Raw genomic sequence first — 27,558 nt, 5'->3', positions numbered from 1 at the left:
AGTTGTGTAAGGTAAGAAATTACAATTACAATTACAGTTGAAGCTACTTAGAATGTAATCATCTGATACTTGCTATTGAAAGTATTGTTAAAAGATACAATAATATTTAAGGTGAGCATGTTTTAATGGAAACCTTCTCAAATAAATATATTCTAATATTTCTGTAACATAAACTGCTAGTTTCTACCTAATATTCATTCCCCCCTTGTGGTAGCAAGAGAAAGTCTAAGTTTATATGTACACACAGTTTAAAGATTGTATTTCCATCTCGTGAACTCAAGTCACTAAGTATTGGCCAAAGAGATACCGGTGAAATCGTTGTGTACAACTTCCTAGGCTGATCGCTAAAAAGTAACTCTGCTCTCCTTTTCTCCCTTCCTTCCCCTTCCCAGTGACTGGAATGAAGATGTCCTGGCACGGCTGGAGATGCTAACAGGAACTACTAGGTATAAATGTGTTGGGAGAGAAGGGGAGAACAAAGAATAATTTGTTCTTCAGCGTGTGCTCACACCATGTCTGTCTTTGGTTGATGACGTGAGAGAAATAATCTCCTGTTTAAAATCACTCTTCTTTTGGGTCTTTTTCTTTTTCTTTCTTTTTTTTTTTTTTTTTTCCTGTTGCTTACCCTGGATCCTAATGAAAATAATTCCTAAACACACAAAAAAGTGGCAATTATTTTCTCAGCTTTAGTTAGTTTAAATATTTTTTTAAAAAAAGGTTTTATTTATCAACTCATTTAAGCTTTCTACCTGTCGGAAGTTTACATGATGTACCTACGATTCCAGAAAGTATTTTAAAATATGTATATTTACGCATGTTCCAGGCACAGGTTGAATACGCAAATCGCTCAGAAAAAAAAAAAAAAAAAATTAGTTCTGCAAGCAAACCTTAATAAATTATTCTACTAAGTAACAGTTGATTTAAAATATGCAAACATTACAGAAAAAGCTAAAATGATTGTGTTTTTCAAACAGTTCATCAGGGGGAATGATGTTCCCCTTGTTATTACCTCAACAAAAGTAAATGTCTGCTTGGGTAACTTAAATGTCTTGAGGAAAAATAAATACTTCAAGACATGTAAGATTTTATTTTATTCAAACAGAATATTGCACAAATTGGACATCATCAAACTCAATTTTAAGACCTAAACATTTCTGTTAACGGCTTTCTTTTCTTTTTTAAGTTATAATATATTTTGTTCTGTTTCTGTGTCTGACTTCTTGGCCTGTTTTTAGTCTAATGAGCAAGTCGCATGGCTGAAAATTATCAACATGAAATAACCAAGGGGCCAGCTGTCAATTCAAAGATACTCCATGGATTTTGTATTCAAGTTATTTTTAATTGTCTGAAATGAAATTATGTGAAAATACATAGCCAATAAAGCTTGAGTGGTTTGATTTATGCAATATATGTTAATATACTATTGTTTTGCTTTCTACTAAAGAAAACTATAAATTAATATAAGAAAATAACATTAGAACAATAATTATCTTTCAATTATGACACTATAAGGCACGTATTTGGTCTAAAATCACTACAGTTACACATAATTTTTTATGTGAACCTTTAAATACTTTCAACAGGGATGAGCATAATATAAAATCAATAATGAACAAAATTACTCAGTGATCACCCATAAACCCACGATAGCCCTATTGAAAATATTTATTTTAATATGTCATTTTAAATATTGTGAAGAATTTTAGACATTTTTGAGCAATGGTTAATACTAATGGAAATCTATTTCAGTAAATTAAAGTACAATGATCAGTTTGGGATCACTCATATTTTGAACTATATAATAAAAATTAAATTCCAGATTGTGTCTCCTAGTCAGTAAAATTTGAGCCATGCTGCTTTTATTTAATTTATGATGAAGGAATGCAAACACATCTTAACGTGAAGCCTAGGAGGCCTGATTTGTAAATAACCTTCTGACCTTTCCTGGCGTTTTTATTTTCTTACTCACAATTCCCTCTAAGTTAAATGCCACCCCACACTTCAATCCCTAGCACCTGGCAAACACATTCTCATTTCCCAATACTTACACCACAGGAACTGCCACTAGGAGACATTTCTAGACCAGAAAAAAAGGAAGGAAGGCAGAACTGTTAAATATTTATCTTTGAATCATGATTGCCTAACACAGTAGGGAAAAAAAATGGTGAGGGGCAATTTCATGGAGATTTATTGAATGATAAATGAAATTAAAATGTTATAGCAACAGGTATACTTAGCAAGAGGTAACTTGTTTTTCTACTATTTGTAGTTTGCTGTGATATTTATAGTTGTTCCTTTCTATAAGCAGGAAATGTAGCTGTTTTATTTTGGAGCTATTATTTCATCCCAAATGGTTAGAGACTCAAGTCATTTCCTCTTTGGGAAATTCAACCTAATTTGGGAAGTCAGTAGAGAATGGTGACTATGATCCTGGACTTCAGAGTTAAACAGGTGACCTCTGAATCTTACTAGGTACGTTACTTTGGGCAAATATCTTAAATTCTCTCCTTTATTTTCCAAATTTACCTAGAATTTGTATTGTTTTCTTTTTATCTTCTTATACCTTTTCCAACTAAGCACATTTTTGGAAATGGAAACACATACTACTGCTTCATGCTTGTAAATGACATTCAATTTAGATCTTCTTGAAAATATGACAATATATTTATATAAATTTAGCATGCCTTTACTTATTAAAATCACTATTCAGTGATTATTTTATTCATATTTTTCCAGGAAACTTTCTTTTCCTATAGCAGTTATAAGTAATAAGAATCTAAAGCAGTATCAGGGCGCCTGGGTGGCTCAGTCCTTTAAGTATTTGACTTCAGCTCAGGTCATGATCTTGTGGTTCCTGGGTTCCAGCCCCATGTTGGGCTCTGGGCTGACAGCTCAGAGCCTGGAGCCTGCTTTGGATTCTGCGTCTCCTCCTCTCTCTGCCCCTTTCCCGTTCATCTCTGTCTCTCTCACTCTCAAAAATAAATACACATTTAAAAAAAATTAAGAATCTACAACAGTATCCTAATAAAGAAGTCATATTAAAAGCTTATAAAGATTAAATACAACAGCCCGCACATTATAATTTTTAAAAAATAAATACACTAGTTAAAACTTATTTATTTGTATTTTGCAAATGAATCACTAGCAGCTCAATTTTGCCTTTGACATTTTAATATACAAATAACAGTGGAAGACAGAAATGTTAGATTCAGATTTTCCTCACTCCTTTGCTATAAACAACAACTACTACAGCCACAACTGAAGCCAGAAGGTCATCTGCAGTTTAGTTCAATAAGGAGAAAGTCAAATTAGCTCTGGCTTAACATTGTGCTCACCAGACTGAAGTTCACGTATTGGGTGACACGCTGTAGGATGCTCATTGCCACTGGAAAAGTAGTGCTTTCCTTGTACACTCCCAACACATTCATCTTCCAAGCAGTAGGTATTTGAAAATATTACTTTTAAATTGGAACAGTGATTGACTTATGATGCTTAATCTGGGTCTTGATGGATGGGTAGTGTTTGTCATTTGTACCAGAACAGAACGCAAAAAGGTATATGAATTTTAAAGAAAAATGCTATTTCAAAGAAACTTAATGCAAACATTTTTAAGCTTGCAATCTGAATGGCGTGGCAATTAAATTGTGTTTTATGTGCTTGGAGGGTAGAAGGAAACCTTACAAGTCTATACAAGTCCTTATGTTCAAAATATCCACCACCACCCCTCCCCTCCCCCACTTTTTTTAGGGATTTCTTTTTTTTTTTTTTTTTTTAATTTTTTTTTTCAACGTTTATTTATTTTTGGGACAGAGAGAGACAGAGCATGAACGGGGGAGGGGCAGAGAGAGAGGGAGACACAGAATCAGAAACAGGCTCCAGGCTCTGAGCCATCAGCCCAGAGCCCGACGCGGGGCTCGAACTCACGGACCGCGAGATCGTGACCTGGCTGAAGTCGGATGCTTAACCGACTGCGCCACCCAGGCGCCCCATAGGGATTTCTTAATGTCTGGTTTGGGATACAAAATTATATCAGTCTTCAGTCCTACTTAAGTAGGTAGACTATAAGATGTGAATGTATTCACAAGGCATTACATGAAAGACTAACCACTTAGTGCTGCACTCCTTGAGATATAGCATGTGCTCAGAACCCTAACAAACTAGAGGTACTAAAACAATAAAAAATGAAAAAGATAAAGAATTTTGCATTTTTAATTTTTCTGAAAGAATCAATCAAAGTAGATATCACAGGAGGATAGGCAAAACTTGACTGAAAGTCCTTATACTAATCCCACACTCTCATTTTTATGTTTAATTTCATATTGGAAGTAAAGGAGGCCATTCAAGGATTAAGATCTGCAAAGGTTTTACTCTGACCCTGTGGACATCCATCAAAATCAGTCAAGCAGCGACTGCTAAGTGGTAATTGTAGGAACCCTCCATTGTCTATAAAGGACAATCTGTTGTGGCACTTGGGTGGCTCAGCGGTTAAGCATCTCACTCTTGATTTCTGCTCAGGTAATGATTGCATGGTTTGTGGGATCAAGCCCTGCATAGAGATTTGGGCTGACAGCACAGAGCCTGCTTGGAATTCTCTCTCTCTCCCTCTCTTCCCCTCCCCCCCCCCACCCCGGCTCATGCTGTCTCTCTCAAAATAAATAAAAATAAACTTAAAAACAAAAGGACAATCTTTTAGCACATTTTAGAAATACCTTTAAGCCTATGGAGTGCCTGGGTGGCTCAGTCAGTTGAGTGCCAGACTCTTAATTTCGGCCTAGGTCATGATCTCAGTGTCTGATCAAGCCCCACATTGGACTCTTCCCTGACAGCACATAGTGGTGCCTGCTTGGGATTCTCTCTCTCTCTCTCTCTCTCTCTCTCTCTCTGCCTCTCCCTCTTTCAAAATAAATAAATAAACATTTTAAAGAGTTAACTTAAGTCTGGTCTTAATACTTTTGTCTCTCCAATAATTCCTTATCATTCACTCTTTATTTACATCAGACCTAAATTCTTGTATTTATAATACATGCCCTGCATGCCTTTCCAACCTCCATAGCTTTGTGCATGCAGATCCCTGTTCCATATGCTTTCTTCCATTAAGCCCAGGTTAAATGTCATTGACTCTGTGAAGACTTCATTGCCTCACCTCCCTCGACAGATATAATTTGCATGTGCTTATCTTATTGCCTTTGTCATGATACATTCCAATCATTCTTCAACTTCTCAATCACTTCAACTATTCCAATGATTCTTCAGGGAGTAAGCAGGGTGGGGGCTAGGCTAAAAGTGGCACACATAGTTATTTGAAAATAAAACAGTCTTCTTCTCATTGTTTTGATTTATTTTTAGTCTCAACTTTGATTATAAATTTTATAAATAATCAAAAGTAAATGTGTATAGGGGCACCTGGGTGGCTCAGTTGGTAAAGCGTCCAACTTCAGCTCAGATCATGATCTCACAGTTCATGAGTTCGAGCCCAACATTGGCCTCTGTGCTGACAGCCTGGAGTCTGGAGCCTGCTTCTGATTTGTCTCCCTCTCTGTGCCCCTCCCCCTCTTGTGCTCTGTCTCTCAAAACTAAATAAACATTTTTAAAAAATTGTTTTTAAAGATTTTAGGAAGTAAATGTGTTTATTTAGGAAAGAGAGACAAATTTATAAATGGAGGAAGAGTGTTTGTCTTCAAAATGATACCATGCTTTAGCAATTTATTATTTTCCAAAGGGTTTGCATGTGCATTTGAACATTTGATATTTATAACAATCCTCTGATTTTCTGAGAGAAAATATTGTTTTCATTTTACTAACTAGCTGAGTCTTACAAATGTTGTGTGATTATCTCTAGAGCATGTACCTAAGTGCAAAATGCTCTTAATCTACATGTTTTTTCTCTTTATATTTGATAAAATTTATGACTGAATAGACACCTGTGATTGGTTGGAAAATTCCAACATATTTCATTCCTACATATTTCATACAGAATGCTTCACATAAATGTGATTCAATTCTTGGGCAGTGAATATTCTTTCTTAAGAGTTCAACTTGAATTATAAACTTAAGTAACAAGGTATTGATGACAATAGAAATATTTATGATTTACATGTACCATGTACTTAGCATATACCGGTGTGAACTAAGAACTTCATACGTATTAATACATAACCCTCCAATAAAATATCATACAGTAGGGGCTAATACCATCCCCCTTTTGCAGAGCCAGAATATGTGGACAGAGGATAACTTGCTCAGGGTCACTTAGTAGTAAATGGCAGATTCAGAGTTCAAACCAATCTAGCAGTAAATGGTAAAGTCAAGGTTCAATCTCAGGGAGTCTGGCTGCAAAATGACAGTAATCCTATAATGCTTGCATTGCAGCAGCTAGAATTAACCTCACAATATTCAACAGCAAGATTATGTTGTATTGAACTCAATAAATGACATCTCCACTATGTTTATGGACTGTAATAAGGTCTTGCTATTACAGTATAATGAAGCATTTTCTATCTTGACATTGGTTGAATATACTCAGATCAGCAGGCAGTCAGATCAATAACGTCAGTCTTTGATTTTCCTAAGATGTTAATAATACAAAACTTAAGAAGAACTTTCAGAAACAGGTGCCTAAATCCATAGGAATCTCTGAATAATAGAATCTAGGAATCTCTGAATAGACTCATTCATGTATGCTCAGTATTTCAGAAAATAGCACAAAATAAACTCTACTTTTTCTTATAAATTATCTCCCATTTTTCTAAACTTTGCTATATATACATACAAGTATATACACATATGTATGTACATATACATATATATAATATTTTTTGTAGCCCAAGAAGCCCCCAAGAATCATGCCAGCTTTCATGCATAGCCCCTCCAGTTAAGGGAGACTGCATTTTCTGAGGTTGATGACTTCTTCACTTCAAATAATAATGATCTCACGAAAGGAGAACAACTCTGTTTTTCCTAGATGAGATAGCTAATTTCAAATTATCTTTCTTCAAATAAAATGCAAACATTTGTCCATGTAATCTAATGAGCCAATTGCTAATATTGTCTTAGATCATGTCAAAGACCAATTACATACACTGTATTTTTTTAACTTATTTGAATGGTCTCTTAATGGACAATTAATGAATGGAGGTTAAACTATAAATCTAAACAGGAAACTTAGTACAGTTAATCAAACCAGCTTTGATTATAGTTAAGATGATGATATAGTTTTTCTTTGTTTAAGTCATATTAGGATTATTCCTACCTTTCCACTTATTTAATAATAGTTTTCGGAAACAAAAATGAAACCAAAAACATTGTCATATTAAAGCTATATACCTATTTTAGGGGCACCTGAGTGGCTCAGTCAGTTAAGCGTCCGACTTCGGCTCAGGTCATGAACTAGTGGTTCATGAGTTCAAACCCCAAGTGGGGCTCTCTGATGACAGTTCAGAGCCTGGAGCCTGCTTTGGATTCTGTGTCTCCCTCTCTCTCTGTTCCTCCCTCGCTTGTGCTTTCTCTCTCTCTCTCTCTCTCTCAAAAATAAATAAATAAATAAATAAATAAATAAATAAATAGCTACATACCCGTTTTAAAATCCATTTTAGTTTCAGGAATGTCCTATTAAAAGTTAGAAAATGAATGTATTAAAACTTAGTAAATTTAGTACTTATTTGTTGTCTTTGATTTTTTTTTAAGATTTTTTCTTTTATCTTTCAACTACAGATAAAGACCTGGATCCAAGAAAAATTTTAATGATTTTAAGCTAAACAATATTTTCTCCTATTCCTTTGCTTCAATAAGAGTGAAAGTTATGTCTGTATGAGTAAACCATTTGATATAGATCAGAGAGTCACATTTCTTTGGCCAGATCATAGAATAAAACACAAACCTTAATCAATCCAAAATCCATGTACAATCATTTCAAAATTGAATTAACACAATATTGTGAACATGTTCACATGATGTCAGTAGAACTCTTACAATCTAAGCTCCTAGAAATCTTGTCACAAGGTCAAGATATTCTAGAAAATTACAGGAAATTATTTTTTCAAGACGTCTGACAAAATACAGCACAAGTACAAATGGTATGAGTTTGGAAACTATCTTAGCATGAATTTAAGAACTACTTTAGAATATGTGGTTGGGCTACTACCACTGCCTGTAATGAAAATGCTGAAATATAACCTATACCTAAGCATTTTCCAGCTGTTCTTTTATAGTCATTTTAATGCTCTCAGCAGCATGTGCTTGAAACACTTAGGTTTTGCATAGACAGCATGGTGTCAGTCTATGCTCCTTGATAACATAGTAAATAATAAAGTTGCTCCCGTGGTTCTCAGTTCCATGCTAGAGAAATAGCGGTGCCTTTCTTCTGTAACTTTTTGAAATATGCAGCCACTAATACAGGATAATTATTTATTTTTAATTTTTACTCTTGATATAAAATGAGCTTTTTACATATGTAATTTCCTCGTATGTTTGTGCAAAGGCAGATGTCATCCTGTGTGCCGTAGAATCATGCGTAATGAGGTGCAGCAAAGGGAAAGCAGGAGCACCTGTACAATTCCAAAATAACTAATTAAAAATAAAGAGCCAATATATTTATAGCTATTGCAACCATTAATTACATGGTTGCATCAATTAACAATGTAATAACAGTAATAATAAACAACTACCTTTAAACTTACATATCATGTTGAAGGGCATATGGGAAAATAAGTAATTTGGTATTTTCTTTTTTTTTTTTTTTAATGTTTATTCATTTTTGAGAGATAGAGAGAGAGAGACAGAATGTGAACAGAAGGGCAGAGAGAGAGGGAGACACAGAATCCAAAGCAGGCTCCGGGCTCAAGGCTGTCAGCACAGAGCCCAACCTCGGGCTCAAACTCAGGAACTGTGAGATCATGACCTGAGCCAAAGTTGGACGCTTAACTGACTGAGCCGCCCAGGCGCCTCTGGTATTTTCATATAGGGAAAAAAAATCACATCTAACTAAAATAGATTTATTTATTTATTTATTTATTTATTTACTTATTTATTTATTTGGGCTTTATACCCAGCGTGGAACCCAATACAAGACTTGAGCTCACAGCCCTGAGAGTAAGACCTGAGGTGAGATTCGGTCAGTTCAGCATCCAACTCTTCTTGGTTTCGGCTCAGGTCATGATCTGGCCATTTCATGGGTTCAAGCCCCAGGTTGTGCTATGCTCTGACAGGGCCGAGACTGCTTGGGATTCTCTGTCTCCTCTCTCTGACCTTCCACTAGTCACGCTGCCTCTGTTTCTCTCAAAAATAAACTTAAAAAAAAAAAAAAGGAAGAAAGACCTAAGCTGAACTGAGATCAAGAGTCAGATGCTTAATGGACTGAGCCACTCAGGTGCCCCTAAAATGTTCACTTTTCTATTATTTTGCTATGACGTCTGATACCTATAAAATAATACCAAATTGATCTTTTTTTTTTTCGTGAATAGTACTTAGATCACAAAATTTTGATTTGCTTCTCCTTTTCTAATTATAATTTGATTATTTTTATGCAACAAAATTTTGTCAAATGGCATTCGAAATTACTTTGATATTGCTATTATAGATGTACAATAATTTATTAAAAAGTTGGAATCACTGTTAAATCTTTTCTGCTATGTGAAGATATGTTAAGTATTCACTCTATTTTTTGCATCCCATTTAACCTCACTAATGATAATCTTAAAAAATACGTTCTAGGGGCACCTGGGTGGCTCAGTTGGTTAAACGTCCAACTTCGGCTCAGGTCATGATCTCGCGGTTTGTGAGTTCAAGCCCCACGTCGAGCTCTGTGCTGACAGCTTGCTTAGAGCCTGGAGCCTGCTCTGGACTCTGTCTCCCTTTCTCTCTGTCCCTGTCCCACTCACACTCTGTCTCTCTCAAAAATAAATACAAACATTTAAAAAAAATGTTCCAAATACATGTTCTAAGTGATAGTTTAAAAGTAACTCTCCAAAACATGTGGAAAACTTCAATATTTGCAAGATTTTAATTTTATGTCATAGTTTTTTCCACTAGTATCAGCTGTATTTAGTGCTAAATAAGAAATGTAGAGCTTTACTTTGAAACGTAAATAGTATTACTGGAACTTTTCATTTAAATACAATGAAGAAAATAGAAATTTTCTCCCCACGATCAATTTCAGTGTCAAATTTGCCGGAGGAGGTCATCGAGAGGACGTGACCACCAGTTGAACCAAGAGCTGGACCTGGGCATCAAAAGTTCCTTATTTCCTCCCCTGTCCTTGGAATGTACACTCTATTCCCTATTCCCACACTAGGGGCCAAGTGAAAGATGCAGCCTGGGAGAGTAATGTGCTGTTGAGACCCTCTGGACTGTGTACGTGACCGAACTCACTTAAGGCCTCTATATGAACATTTTTTTTCCTTTTTTTTTAAACTTTATTGAAGAGTAATTAGGGAAAATTGACAAATATAATTGCATATATTTTAAGTGCACAACACTTAAGATTTGATATACATACACATAGTGGGATGATTAGCAAGATCAAGATAATAAACATATCCATCCACATAGTTAACTTTTCTCTGCTTTTGTTCTTGGAGGAATGTTTAAGATCCAGTCTCAGCAGCTTCTTTTTTTTTTAAGTTTTTTTTTTATGTTTATTTATTTTTGAGAGAGAGAGCAGGAGAGGGGCAGAGAGAGAGAGGGAGACACAGAATTTGAAGCAGGCTCCAAGCTCTGAGCTGTCAGCACAGAGCCCTAGGCGGGGCTCAAACAAACCACGAGATCATGACGAGAGCTCAAGTCCTAAGGTACCAGACTGCGCCACCCAAATGCCTAGTCTCAGCAACTCCTAAGTAAACAATACCATGCTATTAACTATAGGCATCATGGGGACCTTTGATGCTCAGAACTCATTCTTACAACTGAAAGTTTGTATCCTTTGACTTGCATCTCCCCATTTCCTGGCCCCCAGCTGCTGGCAACCACTATTCTTTCTGTTTCTGTGAACTCAGCTTTTCAGGTTCTGGCAGACAGGTGCAGAAATCGACCTGTCTTGGGGCACCTAAGACAAGCCTTGTATCTTTCAAATTATGTTCAAAGGCCTCTTTTTTGTTTTCAATTTTAAGGGCATAGACACTGCTTCCATCAATTGGGTTCAAGATGTCTTCCAAGATGTAAATTTGGAAAACATTTTCAGAAAATAGGAAAGCACAACAGTGTAAAAACATTCAATAAACACTGATTATAATTCTTGGTTTTGGTCTCACATATGTTGTCATTACTGTTTTTACATAGTTTAAGATATTAAATATCTACAAACAGTAGTTGTTATCTTTTCTTTCTTAGGTAATTTTAATCTATGTTATAGATCATACAACTTTCGTTGGTATTTTAGATTCCCCCAAATTGAATGCATAAGACGATAAGATTACAAGCAAGAAAAAAAGGAAAAGTTTATGTGAGAAATTGTAACTTAAATTTCATTTGGGATACTAAAAAATCTTATGTTTTAATTTATGAATGTAAAACATCAGACTACCTAGTGTATCAGGTACACAGAACATTTGTATCTTTCAAAAGGTGTTTTCCAAAAATGATTGTTCTTAACATTGTATTTTTATTATAAAATCAGGTTAAGAAGTTTGCTTTCAGTAGATGCTCTTCCAGAGAAAATAAATCTCTATATATTTCCCTCTTATATAATGTTACCTACAGTGAATGAATCAATCGTTTGAGTCTTAACAGTAGTTTAAAATGTTTCCTTAGGATACTCATTTTTAGAAAGCTTGAGTTTAGACAAAAACAGGCAGGGAAAGTCCTTTTCCTCTCTTTGAAAGCCGGCTGTGGGGTGGCTAATTTCTGCGACAATTTATGGCAAAAATCCAGCAGCCTACTGTTGACATTTTCATAGTAATTATAGATCAGGAGTTGGCTGCTTGGAAAAGCAAAAATGTGTCATATATGACATGGCAAACCCTTGTTAATATTCTTTTTCTTCTTTTTTTTTTAAACTATAGTTCACAATTGGTGGTAAAAATCAACATCATTCTTGTAAAAATAAACGAGAGCTTAAATACAGAAATCAGACATTTAAGAAAGACGGCATAGAAACTGGGAATGAGTAGAGGATCCATAAGTGACACACTCAGTGAAACGTCTAGGAAAAAATAAGATAAGATGTTGTGATATCAACTAATAGTATTAACATGGGTTTTGAGATCTATATTAACTGTTACCTCCTATATATGATCTGAAGAGAACCAGTGATATCTTCATTCACCCATTCATGTATTTCATTAGTTTTATGAGTATTCCTTCTACACTCCTGGATTGCAAGGCAAAGACCTCTAAAGATGCATGGGTCTTTCCATTGTTACCACTGCCTCTCAAAAAGTGCTGCAGCAGTTTAGGGAAGAGAAATATTGCCTCTGACTGTGGAAATCACAGAAGATATTAGGATAAAGGGGAATATAAAATGTGCCATGAAAAATGAGAAATACTAGGAAACAGAAAAAAAATCAGACTTCCATTCCAAAGGGACAGCTTATGAGAAAGCTACACAAAAAAACAGAAGGTGTAGCAGGAAGATAGATGATAACTCAATTCAACCAGAGTGAAAAGTGCATGAAAGAGAAAATAAGGATGAGAAAGTTCAGAGACAGGACATGAGGGCTTTTGGATTTGAGAACAGAAAAAAAATTTTTTTTTTTTTTTTTTTTGGATTTTATTTGGTACTGACATTTAAATAGAAAGCTCCTGGCAAGATCTGTCTATCACCAGGAAGCTCCCAGTGCCTACCAAAGACTTCCCACTGTGATATTACCTTGATGAATTTAACACCATCCAGGCTCTGGCCTTCAGCCCTGACGCCTCAGAAACCTGGTTCTGTCAGCAGAAAACACATGTCAGCATGACTGGTACATTCTCTCCCTGAGGCTGAGCTACATTAAAATCAGAAGTTTGTGAGGTGAGCATGGAATCAAAGGCAGGGGAATATTTTTGTCATCTACATGTTACAGAACATTAGAACAACATTTAAAGTGACCGCTGTCTCTCTCTCCTGAAAACGGCCAAAGCTTGCCTGGTGAATTATTTCTCCCTTTCTGATTTTAGACTCCTGATGAACAGTCTTCCCCCAGGTATATTTTATGATATTCAAACAGATTACGATAATTCTAACAGACTTAGGACTCACATCATCTCTAAGATGACTTTACAAACATATGAACTGATCCGTTATTGTGGATTCCACAATTTATCCCATGGGGCATAATTCTATTCACAAATTTTTTCAGGGTAATTTACATTTGCAGTTATATGCAGTCCTATAATAAATGAAAGGATGAATGGGTGTTTTTTGAACATAGAAGCAAAAAGATCAGAGCTAATTTGAGTAAATTCATTTATCAATGAAGCTTTAGATACCATAAGCAAGGAAGAGCCTGAACACATGAAAGTCCTATATAAGACTAGCTTACGTGAGAGGTAATGGTTTGAGCCAAGGAAGAGTGAATTTGAGTGAATTTCTGGATTTGAAAGGTACTACAGAGACCTTAACAGGACCATGATTTGACTAAATTTGTCTGCCAAATTTGGAATATCTGGATGGCTCAGCCGATTAAGTATCTGACTCTTGGTTTCGGCTCAGGTCATGATCTCAAAGTGCATGAGTTGAGCCCCAGGTCAGGATCTGCCCTTCAGCACAGAGCCTACTTAGGATTCTCTTTCTTTCTCTCTCTGCCCCTCCCTCCTTCCCTCTCCCTCTTTCTTTCTCTCAAAATAAACAAATAAACTTAAAAAATATATTGAACTTCGATGCCAAACTAAATACACGTATATAAATAGATTTATTCTAATTATTGCCTTATTATAAATAACCCGCTATGCCAAGTTTTGTTGAAAAAAAAATCTATTTGTTAAACAGTGTGAGATGGAATTTATGGAGATATTTTTTTTTTGACTTTTTGATTATTCTTTTATTTTCCTTTCTTCTACTTTAGCCTTTGAATTCCAAAACAAAAACAAAAGTTTGTTAAAAATAATCTAAATCTCCTTCACTAGCTAGTCAATTTTATATACCAAGTTATTTCAGTTAAAAATTATAATATTGGGACACCTGGGTGGCTCAGTCGGTTAAGCATCTGACTCTTGATTTCTGCTCAAGTCATGATCTCACTGTCTGTAAGATCGAGCCCTGAGTCAGGCTCTGCACTGGCAGCCTGAGCCTCTTTGGGATTCTTTATCTCCCTGTTTCCCTGCCCCTCCTCAGCTCATGCTGTCTCTCTCTCTCAAAATAAATAAGTAAACTTAAAAAATCATAATACAGCAAAATATTACAGCTTGGGAAATATACTACATCAAATTTCTGTAATACACATAATTCTATTATCATATGTTTTTTATACAGCTTAATTTGGTTTCTATGTGATTTAGCCAGTATCTTTTTCAGTAAGAAACTTCATGGGGGTGCCTGGTGGCTCATTCAGTTAAGCCTCTTACTCTCAGTTTAGGCTCAGGTCATGATGTCAAGGTTCATGGGTTCAAGTCTCACATCAGCTCTCCACTGACAGCATGGAGCCTGCTTGGGATTCTTTCCCTCTCTCCCTCTCCCCTGCTGATACACGCATTTTCCCTCTCTCAAAACAAATGAATTAATTAAAAAACAAAGAAAAACTCGGTAATGAACATACACGTTATGTCCACTTAAAATATCAGTCAATATGTTTTCAAATATTGGATAGTTTATATAATACCAATATTGCTGTATCACTGTAAAAATTAAATTGTGGGATTCTTATCATACCATCTAGGAGAAATTTATTTAAATTTATAGTTTCATTCAAGTTTTAAAAAGTTAAGCTCACAAAACACAATAAAAGGAGGGCTTTTGTTCAATCAATAATGCAAATCAGAAACATCATAATCTAGTCTAAGGACAAAAAAATTAAAAAAAAAAAACCTCTGTAGGTGGAAAAATTAAGAATAAAAATGTTTTAATTACACCTAAGACTATCTAATCCTAAAACTACCTACCACTAACAAGGACGGTTCACAAAGAACTTATTTTTGGAGTCTAAGATGGCAGGCTATGGAGTAAGGAAATTTGAAAGCCATTCAAGGACACATAGGCAGACCAATCAGAAGTCAGCAAATTGTGGGGCGCCTGGGTGACTCAGTGGGTTAAGTATATGGATTTGGATCAGGTCACGATGTCACAGTTCCTGAGTTCAAGCTGCACATTGTGCTCACTGCTGTTAGCGCAGAACCCGCTTCAGATCCTCTGTCCCCTTCTCTCTCCAGCCACCCCCCCCACCCCGACCCATGCGCACACATGCACTCTCTCTCCCTCTCCCCGTCTCTCAAAAATAAAATAAACATTAAAGGGGGGGAAAAAGTCAGCAAATTGCTTTTAACTCAGAAATGACTGTGTGTGAACAGCCAAATAACTGTCCCAGATTCCCAAGGACGTTACCTTTGCCTTCGATGATGTTTGATGTTGTACCCTTACTCTTATCTTGGTGCCAAGGGTACCAAGAGTAATATCAGAGGTACTTTTGTCACCTTTGGGACTGGTGGCGAGTTTCTTTTAGTGCTCTCCCAAATCCACACGTCGGAGCAAACAGCGTGCGTAAAGGGACACTCATTCTAAGAATAAACACAAGACTCTGGGCGGCAAAAGCCAGGTGGCTTTCTGCTATTCAGAGCAAACAGAGCAATTCTGAAATTAGATTTCCAGATCTCATTCACTGATATAAATGCTGTGGTTTTCAATGATATTCAAAACTTGATGCATGGCATACATTCAAAATTAAATTCTTTTTCAAGTACGTCTTATTCCCTAAAGATGTTGTGGGGTGTTTTCCCCTATACTTACTACTAATTTGCTACTTGAATTAAACATGTCATTTTCCACTGGCAATGTTCCCACGTTTAAAAGACCAAAAAAAAAAAAAAAAAAAAAAAAAAAAAAAAAAATTAGGAAAATACGTAGAATTAAAAAAAAAAACATAAAACTTTCGATTCTGAAACAAATAATTTCAAATGACAGTAACATCAGTCAGCAAAGTTGACATGTTTAATCAACAAGAAATTCTGGGAATAATATACTAAAATGTGTTGATGTATGTAAAAACATTACTTTGCCTAAGGTTACTTTGAAACTTCACAGCTTCCAAACTAGCACTTCTTCAGTTATCAGTGTGAAAATATGCCTTGATTCACGTAGTTTCAGTAGGTGCAATAGTTATTTAAAACCATAAAATATATAACATCTTAGCTCCAAGAAATTACATTTCATGTCTAAGAAAATTTTCTTAGGTAATCCTAGGCCAATGCTTGTTGATACAATGTTCTAGAAAAGTTTTGCCCCAAGGAATGTTCCTTTTAGATGAATCTGGCTGCCTCCCGGACATTGGCGGAGAATATCAGATGTTGTCAAGGGCACCTTAGACAATCTTAGTGGAAGACTAGGAGGTTGCCTATAATTTCATACTATACTGTATGCCATGAAAGGCCTATAAATATTCTCCTGATATTCTAAAACTGGTTCTTCAGCAGATGCTAATACCATGTGCCAAAGCAATTAACAAGCTCATATTTCAGAGTATCCTGCCTAGAGTACCCTATGTAAATATTTTGAAAGTCACAAAGTAGCCTGATGATAGAAAAGTAAAAGAGAGCTGTGAGGTAGAGACTATCAAATTACTATATTAGGAGCTATAGCTAGTAAGCATTTTACCATATTCAGGAAGATAAGGCCCTGTAATGTTTTATATATTTGGAGACCCAATTAAATTAAGTTCTTGCATTTTTAGTCCCTCTCCTTCTTTCAATCCTGCTAAATAATGGGCCTTTCCTTGTGCTAAGAATAAAAAAACCTACAGAATTATCTAGAACACCGAACATGTTCCAAAACTGACCAGATACATTTATTTTAATTTTTTATCAGAGAATATTTCACATAAATATTAATTATAATATAAATTAGCCATTTATTTCACATAAATATTTAGTATAAAATTTAGCATCAAATAAGTTCACTATTACCTAACTTTAATCGGTACAAAACAGAAAAATCACTGAATTTTATTCACTCCATATTTTCTTCAGTCTGGCATCTAATTAATTTCACTCTTGTACTACAAAACTCTAAAAACACAAGAGTCCGCTTTCAGTGAAATAGTTCATACTTAATGAATTTTATGAATTCTAGATCGAAAAGTCTCTAGATTATATGTAAACAACAAAATTATTTTAAATGTTAGACACACAATAATCTATCTTATATATGATGCAATTTCATTTCTTTTTAAGCCAACAGAATTACAACAATCTTTGATATTCAACATGGAGCACATAGAAAAATAAGTGATCTACTATGGACAGAAATTGGTAGGCTGCCTCAGCACCCATTCAATACTGATTACACTTGATTGTATATGATAATAATTTGTGAATTCTTGGTATTCAATTGTAAGAAATAATACCTTTTCCTTTTCTACTTTTATCTACTTTGAAAATAAATCCACAACTGTAATGGGTGGAATTTAGGCTCAATGATGCCTAACAGTTTCCAAAGATGTTTTAGTTATAAGCCAAACAATACCTATTGTAAGAACAATTAGTATTCCTTTTAACAGCCACTTCTGCCTACCTAAGATATTCAGAATTTCGTTGTGATACCAAAAAAAAATCACTAATAAAAATGCCAATAGTATGCAATTGTCATATTTAGAATGTCTATAGGAATAAACCTTATTCTTTGAACAATACTGTGCTATGCAACCACTGGCTTTCCATTCACTAATGTAACTTACTCTAAAATTAATGAGGGACAGGCTACTGGAAGTCAAGATACAATTATCAAATTATAATGAAATCACTGTCATTTTGTATAAGTGACCTTCCCTCAATAATCGTAATAAAAATTCCAAATCTTTATCAATTTATTTATCTAGCAGAAATGGAAATAAAGACAATTATTGTGACCATTTAAAACAACCAAATATAACATTTCAAAAAACAGAGAAACAATTGGAGTTGTCTGAAATGACTTATTTAAAGTGGCCAACAGTTAATAAATAAGAATAACAAACAAACATGATCTTTAGACCTAAAGAAAGTAGATACAAATTCCTTGGGCAGATTAATTAAATTTGTTGATATTAAGTGATCCCATTTATAAAAGTAAATTGATAATGTCTACTTTCAAAGTTATTAAAAGATTATACCAAAAAATAAAAGCTCAATTGAAAAATGGGCAGTTCCTAAAAAAAATTTAAATAGAATTATGATTTGATCCAGCAATCCCAATTCAGAGATATCAAAAAAAAAAAAAAAAATGAAAGTAGGGCCTTGAAAAGATATTTACACACTCATGCTCATAGCAGCCTTTTTCACAACAGACAAGATGGAGAAGCGATCTGAGTGTCCATCAACAGACGAATGGATAAACAAATGTGATCTGTACACACAATGGAATATTATCCAGCTATAAAAAGGAAGGAAAACCTGCCATTTGCAACAACATGGATGAACCTTGAGGGCTTTATGCTAAGTGAAATAAACCAGTCACAAAAAGAAAAACACTATATGATTCCACTTACATGAGTTCTCTAAAGTAGTCAAATTAACAGAAACAGAAAATACAATGGTGGTTGACAGATGCTGGGAGAAGGGAGAATGAGTTGTTTAATGGGTAGAGTTTCAGTTTTCCAAGATGAAAACATTCTGAAGATTGGGTATACAAAGGGGTGGATATACTTAACACTACTGAAATGTGTACTTAAAAAAGGATATAGTAAATGTTATGTAAGTCTTTTTACTACAATGAAAAATAAACTACTTCTTAAAGATTATACTAATGGGATTATGTACTTAAAATTCCTGGACTATAACAGATACCCGAAAATAGTATTATACCCCAGGATGCATTACAGGACTGCATGTGAGGACAAGGTTGTGGGGCCAAAATGCCAGTACTAGACAGAACCCGACTGATACTATTGCCTGTGTAACTTTGGGCCTCAGTTTCCTCACCTACACACTGAGATAATAATTGTGCTTTCCTTATAGGATTGTTACTAATGAATATCTAAGAACTTACAATACTACTGGCATCAGATAAACTCTATGAAAATGCTTATTGTTGTGTTATTATCAATATCTAGACAAGGAATAATCTGTCATTACTTAATATATATTTAAATAAGTTTATTTATTTGTTCTTGAAAGAACAAAGAGGTTGGGGCGCCTGGGTGGCGCAGTCGGTTAAGCGTCCGACTTCAGCCAGGTCACGATCTCGAGGTCAGTGAGTTCGAGCCCCGCGTCAGGCTCTGGGCTGATGGCTCAGAGCCTGGAGCCTGTTTCCGATTCTGTGTCTCCCTCTCTCGCTGCCCCTCCCCCGTTCATGCTCTATCTTTCTCTGTCTCAAAAATAAATAAATGTTGAAAAAAAAAAAAAATTTAAAAAAAAAAAAAAAAAAAGAAAGAACAAAGAGGCGGCACTAGCAGGAGAAGCAGAGAGAGAAGGCGAGAGAATTCCAAGCAGGCTCAGCACAGAGCCCAGTGCGGAGCCTGATCTCAAGAACTGTGAGATCATGACCTGCGCCAAAATCAAGAACCAGAAGCTTAACCAACTAAGCCACCCAGGCACTCCATACTATATATTTACTATAATTTATTTTATTTTAAATATTTGCCTCATTTGATATTTTGAATTAGTACATTTTTACCATTATACCCCCTCTATTTATCAGTAGAATTTTAAGAGTAGCTTATTCATACGAGGTATAAAAATTTATTCACTTAAATAATTTAAAAGCCATTGGCTTAGAGTAATACCTATTCATTAAATTACAATATTCTAGGGCACCTGGGTGACTCAGTCAGCTAAACATGCAAATCTTGATATCAGTTCAGATCATGATCTTGTTTGTGGTTGGTGAGTTGAGCCCCACAGTGGGCTCTATGCCCACAAGCTCATAGCCTGCTTGGGCTTCTCTCTCTCCCCCGCTTCCCAGCCATCTTTTTCTCATTTACATTATTTTTGGCATTTTGGTTGAGATACACGCAAACACACACACAGATAGATATAGAGATGTAATCATTACATTAACTTTTTTTTTTTATTTCAACATAATTAGCACAAATGGTTAGTTTTCAAAAATAAAATAAGGAAAATAGAGGATACCCATTATAAAAAAATAATCTGGCCAAGTTTAAATGTAGTTTATTTTCCCTCGTATGTTCAGAAAACATAAAAATATGGTATTATTGATAAAATGCCAAAACCATCATCTGAAAAAAGGCACATTATCATACAATTAATTCCTAAATTAATATAAAGAGCCTAAAAGAAGTGTATGGGGCAAAGAAAGACTGACCTATTTGCTACTTGCTATGTGACCGTGTGTAGAAAATATACATATATACTAAATTTAAGTTCCTTTTCTAATTTATGTCATTAATAAACCAAACTATCAAATAATAAAACCTAACAAAATAATAAAAATCACATATTGCTGTAATGGCAAGAGACTTAATACTTTCTCTTGCATGTTTAACTAGTATAACTTTAAAAATGAGTATTTTTTCCAATGAAGCAATCATGAAAACATAATATTGAATTTTATTTAATTATCCCTATTTTACAATAAGAACAATAATGCTGATTAAAAGTATACAAAGCACATAAACTACATATAAAAAGGAGTCTACCTCACTCAAATTGTAAAGATATTTTTATTTCCGATTACTTTTAAAACTATATACATGAAAGAAAAATAAATACCAAAGTTTTCAATTTGCAAGTATGAAGAAGTATTCAAAGCTCTCCTTTTTTTTTAATGGGTATTTAGTTTTGAGAGAGAGAGAGAGAGAGAGAAAGAGAGAGAGAGAGAGAGAGAGAGGTGCATGAGAGAGTGCAGGGGAGAGGCAGAGAGAAAGGGAGACAAAGAATCTGAAGCAGGCTCCAGGCTCTGAGCTGTCAGCAAAGAGTCAGGTGCAGGGCTCCAAGGCACAAACAGCGGGATCATGACCTGAGCTGAAGTCCCACACTTAACCGACTGAGCCACCCAGGTGCCCCAAAGATCTCTTAATAACAATAATAAATAAATAAACTTAACAAAAGAGTATGATGCCCTATCTCTACTTATGATCCAGGCAAGGAGCTCAGCCCTCTCTGATGTCAAGAAACAAACTCTCTTTCTGGCAAATCTTACTTGGTACAGTTTCTATCTCCTAACTCTCCCAGAAATGCTAATGCTGAAGAGATTATTTTCTTTCCTTCCAGGACTAGGAGTTGCATGAATTCGGCAATGGCATCATTTCTACTATCATTCCAGGGAAAGGTACTTCGCATCAACCATACTTGTCTTTTCTTTGTTTCTGCATCAGAGTAAATACAACCTTGTAGAGAGAGTATTCTATCTTCCAACTAAGAGGAGTGCGAATTCTAATTCCTTCCCACCAATTACATTACCTACCTGGACCTATGACCAAAGATCCATAACTTAAAAAGAAAAAAAGATAAAGGTTTCACAGAAGACAATGCTAAATGATTTCACTATGAAGTAGGACTTGCCATCAGATGAAGGCTCTCCTTAAAAACATATGTGGATGCTCTTCTTTGGTCTGACCTCCAACATTTCCTCCTAGACATCGGCAGACTACTACTCCCTCAAGCGCTTATATCCAGAACCTTAAATGCTGGATGCTCCAGTTCTATCTTGAACAGAGGATAGAGGGATAATCTGAAATTAGGGAGGGAACAAGACAGAAGGCAAGGCAAACAATTAATGGTAAATGACAAAAATTCCTTTCCATGGGCACAGGGAGTAATTTCAAGAGATATTTAGATGGATGAAACAGATATTTAGATGGATGAAGCCAATGTTTTCCTTCCAGTATCCAGCTGTGCCTTCTTTCTTTTATTGTTAATCCTTTCCCATTAGACATGACATTCCCCTGCCTCCCTTTTGGCCAGGTATAGCCATGTCACTGAGTTCAGGTCAGTGAGATACACACAGAAGTAATGTGGAACAACTGCCAGGTAACTTACAGGGTAATTGCATGTCCTGGACTTTGTCTTAAACCCTTCCTGCTGGATAGGAAATGATAACTGATGATAGAGAACACTGAGGGAATAACCCTGAAAGTTCAGGCCTGGAAAACTCATTTCGTCAAGCCCATCTCAACCTTTACGTGGTCGTGAAATAAAATTCTATCTTAATTCAGGCATGTTGTTTCAGGGCCTCCATTTAGCAAGAACTTCACCTATTTTTAACTAAGGCATTGGCAATTGTAACTGAGGCAGAAGTTAATGAAATAAATCTAGACTATCTGTGAAATATCTGGATCCAGCCACACACACAGCCATTAAATGAAGCACAGTAGTTGAAAAAGAGGGAGATATTGGTGTTTAATATGACATAGTAGGTAGATAAAAATATTTAAAGACTTTAGAGCAAAAATTTATGTGGTCAAGGAGAAACTATCGGAAAAGAACTGGATGAATTGGCAGAGGGAGTGCCAAGAACCATATAATTACCATCTACTGTTACCACTCTAAAATTGAACTTGACAGTTTGGCACAGAATTTCCATTTTAGTGCACTTTGAAACTTATGGACTAAACCAGTTTTGTACTTGAAGCCTTATATTTTATATAAAATTCAATTTTCATTCATATTACAAAACTGGGCTAACAGTGGTCAGAAATGGAAATGGTCAATAAAAAAACAATGCTGTTCTAAAAGCTTTTGCTTAAGGACTGTTCAGATGGCATTGCACACTTAATATAATGTTCCTTTATTTATTTAATATTTTTCTAACGCTAAGTCAGAGTCTGTCACTGGGATCATGCTAGGTGAACTGTTGGATTTTTGAGGGGGAAGAGACTACAATCTTTAACTGTAGAGAGTTCAGAGCCTAATAGGGAGCAGAATCTGTAAAGTAAGAAAGGAAGAAAGAGTAGGAAAAAAAAAAAGAAAGGATTTTCGTAAATGGGGAAAATGTATGTAAATACGCTAGGATTTCATAGGAGTTGAATGGTGTGTATAGAAAATTCACAGATCGGACTTTAGAAAATAAATACATAAAATATAATAAAATAATTCTAGCCCAGATCATGAAAACTGAAGTTGCATAAGAACATGAAATGTTAGTCTGAGTCAGAATCATGAGATCTAAAAGCGGTCTTATCATAGTCTTATTGTAAGAGTAGGAAAATAGATGCTTCATAGCAGTACATGATGTTCTTTTTGTATGTTAGGTAAAAAGTTTAAGCATATAATCCCAAACAAGCTGCTGACTTCCCATAAGAACCAGAAAGGCACACAATGACCACACATATAACAGCAAAGGAGATTGTGCTTGTAAATTGTGAGATGTGGAAAAACTTCACTAGGGGAAAAAACAAACAAACAAACAAAAAAACCCTAAAACATGTCTTAACAACATTTTAGAGGGCGTGCCTATTTTCTAATTAGCATGTAAAAATATCTATAATGCAATATATAATCCCTTCGGTTTTATGATTATTTCATCTATTACTTATTTGAAGGAATACACACTTAAAGCATATGTGTAATACGTATAGATTTACGCATACACCTGTATATACATGCATATAAATGTGTAACGCATACACACACACACACACACACAAAGTAATTTATTTCTCATTTCACTTGGTTATACTTTCCTAATTCTTCACTAGAAACTATGAGAGCTGGAGAGTTAAAGTGTTGTGTACTTCCCTATAATTTCCCACGGCAAAACAACTAAATTTTGCCTGATAAGGTGATACAGTTGTACCTGACAGTCCTTTTTCAGAAATCAGTAAATCAGTGGGTATTTTCGGCCCTGCCTTCCTCCTGTGACATCTGACTTGACAAAACCAATCTTGAATCCTGACTGGTGAGTATGGTAGTGATGGTGGTGGGGGTGGGTGGGTAGGTTAAGAAATAGGGTGTGGAGGCTGTACTAGGATAGGGAAAAGATAGAGGGAAAGATTAGGACCTGCAGTCCCTGGGTGGGAAAAAACACATATTTTAGAACAATGCTGGGAGTGTCTGACCACAGCAAACCCCCTCAGGCATAGTGTTCCTTTTAAGAATGTAACAGACACCACTCATTCCCCATCAGTCTCCCCTCAGGAATTGGACAAAAGACCTGACTAAAAATAAGTAGTAGACCATAAAACTTATGATCCCCAAGGAATGATCTATGGCCTTAGACCACCCCTCATAAATGGAATGAAGCCAATCAGGAATGGACAACCCAGTGCCCAGAGTCATCAAGTCAATAAGGGTGGGACCTGAGAAGGAACGAGGGGGTAGTGCTGACCAGAACCTTATAAAACAAAGACCCTGGCCTATAGTGGTGGGTATTCACTTTCCAATGCCTCCCTCTCTGTAAAAGAGAGCTTTCATACTATTCTTCCTTTCTGATCTTATACTTTAATACACTTTTGTCTGCTGCTCATTTTGTGTCCACATCTTCATTCTTCATTCTTCAAAGCGGTGAGACAACCAGCCCCGGCTTTTGAGGTAAAGATTCTTCCAACAGTACCACAACCATTGCTTGACCAGGACCCAGATGACATGGGTAGGGGTCAGGATGCTGCATGGAGCTAGCCCTTTGCTGCCCTAGTAGCCCCATAATAATCTTCAAAAACTGCCTATTGCTTCTCTTACAGTCAATTGCCTCTCTAATGACTAAATCCTCTAATGATTTAAACAATATGAGTAATAGTCAAATATAAAAATATTGCATGGTATAGTCTTTACCAAGTCTGCTCTGCAAATATGTGCACTATATATACACTACATACAATTTCACAGATTTGTAAACATGGTGTGGCCCACAGTCATCAAAAGATCAAAAGAAAAAAAAAAAAAAAAGATCAAAAGAAAGCCAGCAAAACACTTGTGAGAATGCAACAAATTAACTGTGAAGAATTCCCAAGGACAGCCTATGTGCTGCACTGTGAGAAAATATAGGTAATGTTTACCATAGTTAAAAATATCGTTTCATAGTGAAAAACACCAAAAATGTCCTTTTTTTAAAGTCAGAATTAGGTGTTCATTATTGAAAAGTACTCCTGAACAAAGAGAGCAGCAGTTTAATTTGTTCGATTTCACCAATTATTAATAATTGTTTTTGTTACATATTGTTGAGAAGCCACACAGCAAAGTTTTCCTTCCTACTATTAACATTCCCCAGAAGTATTCATTTCACAATGTATATGAACATGAAATCATCATATTGCACACCTTAAATATACACAACTTTGGTCAATTATATGTCAATTAAGAAAATTAATTTCGGGAAAAGGTACCACGAAGGAGAAGCCCTCAGTGCTAAAGGTATGCTGGCTTCTCGGGAAATATGAGGGTGTATCACAAATCTAAAGAAAGCACTGACAGAGTATTCTTTAAAGGTTCTCATTGTTTCAATTGTAAGGCCTTTTAAAGCAATGAAATACTTTGGAGTAGGTCTAGAAACCAATTGTTCATTTACCAACTAACAGCAGTAAAAGTTGATAGACTCTCAGGGGGCTTTACTCCGCTACAGCCACTAAGTGGCAGGAAATATCCCTCCCCATCAGCCATTATCTCTCAAATAATCTGTACATTCTACTAAAATGAAACCTCAATTCAGATGAGAAAAGAAAGAGAAAGAAGTTAAGAAAGGTTACCATCCTACTCAATACATCCAAATCAAGCATTTTGAAAGTCAACTTATAATTTGAGTGCCTCTGAGACATGTAAACCTATATTTTACATTTTCAAACTTTACATGTCCTTTAACTTACGGTTGAATTTCTAAAGTCAAATGGTAAGACTTTATTATTGCTTTCAACATATCTGAAGGGTATTAAAAACTACTTAAGCGATAAGGGTACCCTGAAGTTGACTGTGGATTTTGCAATAAGAATGGCAACCGTTTCTTAAAACAATGTTCAGTGTGACCCCTAGGTTTTTATTTGTTTTCTTAAGGTAATGAGGTTGTGGTTATGATTTTAAGACTCTCTTTTAGAGCAGATTAGGTTCACAGAAAAATTGAGAGGAGAGTCCCAAGACTTCCCATATACCTCATGCTACCACAAAAGCATAACCCTCATTATCAACATCCCCCACCAGAGTGCTACATTTGTTACAATAGATGAATGGACACTGACACATCGTAGTCACCCAAAAGTCCATACTTTACCTTAGAGTTTACTCTTGGAGCTGTACTTTCTATGGGTTCAGACAAATGGATAATGATATGTATTCATCATTATACAAATACACAGAGTATTTTCACTGCCCTAGAAATCTGTGCTCCACCTATTCAACTTTCCTCCTACCCACTATCCCCCACTCCCAGGCATTTTTATTGAAAAAGAAAACTAACCTAGAAGTATTGGAATTTCAACGTATGGGTACAAGTCTGATTTCATTGTGTGAATTCTTTGTAATTAGTGTGGCCGTCATTGCTTCTTATGCTACATTTTTATTATATTGCTTCCAACATATAGTATCTTTTCTGTTATTCTTAACTACAATATGTACTTTGGTGAAATAGTATTTAAGAATGATTATTATATCATTCATTATCAACTAATTCATTGGTTTCCAAATTTCATACTCATTTATTATGTGATTAAAGGCATAATTTAATTGACTTATAAAACATAAATATTTGAATATGCAGTATATGGACCATTTGATTCATGAGCTGATGGTTCTGTTTTCTTATAATGATCCTGACTTTCAATTTTCCTAACAGGCATGTAAATATTATATATGCAAGAATGGAGTGAGGGAATTCCTTACACCTGTTCTTGGTAAACGTAGTATTTCCACAATTCTCCCACTGGGGAATCCTGTGTTCTTGATTTTACCACTACTCTCCAGAACTAAAAAAAAAATAGCAAATGCCTTTTAACCAGTGTATCTTCTAAATATATCCTGTTGTTGAAAGTTTCTGTTGTTTGCTTTATTTTCAAATCACATAATTATTCCCTAAACATTACATGCTGGTTCTATCTACTATACTTATTTTCAAATTAGTTGACTTTTCTATACCTTTAAAAAGTTAAACTTTAATTTTTCCTAAAATATAGAAGTTAGAATATCCACAGGAATTTTTACTCTAACAACCAAATACATTAATGATTTTCAAAAGGACAAAAGTTCTCTGTCTATATAATGACATTCTGTACACTTTAAAGGGCAACAAAACTTTATTCAAAGAGCACTGCTAGTAGAAAGTAGTCAAAATTATTTGAAGTTTCTTCTATGTTAAGCTTGCCTTTGGTTTATTATTTCTCTGTGATTTATATTGAGGAAATTGAGAAAAATGAATCATCAATGGCAGTGCTTCCGATGTTCATCTATTCTCACATAGTACTTCCTATCAATGTTCCTTATTCTTAAAGCTTAATTATATATATAACATATAGTTGTATATATTATATATAATCTATAAAAAGTACATTTATCTTAAAAATCATTCAATTAAAATATAATAATGGATTATATTTTCAAATACTATTCAAAGTAGTTTTCAAATATAATTGAAAAGAACAATTA

General features: G+C 35.2%; 1 protein-coding gene and 1 long non-coding RNA gene across 5 annotated transcripts in view; one reads left to right on the top strand and one right to left on the bottom strand.

Annotated features, from left to right (window-relative positions):
• Window positions 1-27,558, bottom strand: part of SPOCK3 (SPARC (osteonectin), cwcv and kazal like domains proteoglycan 3) — a 483,277-nt gene that overhangs the window by 451,923 nt on the left and 3,796 nt on the right. The gene's annotated exons all lie outside the window — the stretch shown is intronic.
• Window positions 1,208-27,558, top strand: LOC123590491. Its single transcript, XR_006708794.1, has 3 exons — window positions 1,208-2,472; window positions 21,268-21,325; window positions 23,799-27,558. It is a non-coding gene; the product is annotated as an uncharacterized LOC123590491 (long non-coding RNA).

Source organism: Leopardus geoffroyi, chromosome B1 (genome assembly GCF_018350155.1).
Source record: "Leopardus geoffroyi isolate Oge1 chromosome B1, O.geoffroyi_Oge1_pat1.0, whole genome shotgun sequence".
Taxonomy (NCBI): Eukaryota; Metazoa; Chordata; class Mammalia; order Carnivora; family Felidae; genus Leopardus; species Leopardus geoffroyi.
This window is presented reverse-complemented; position numbering and strand designations above follow the sequence as displayed.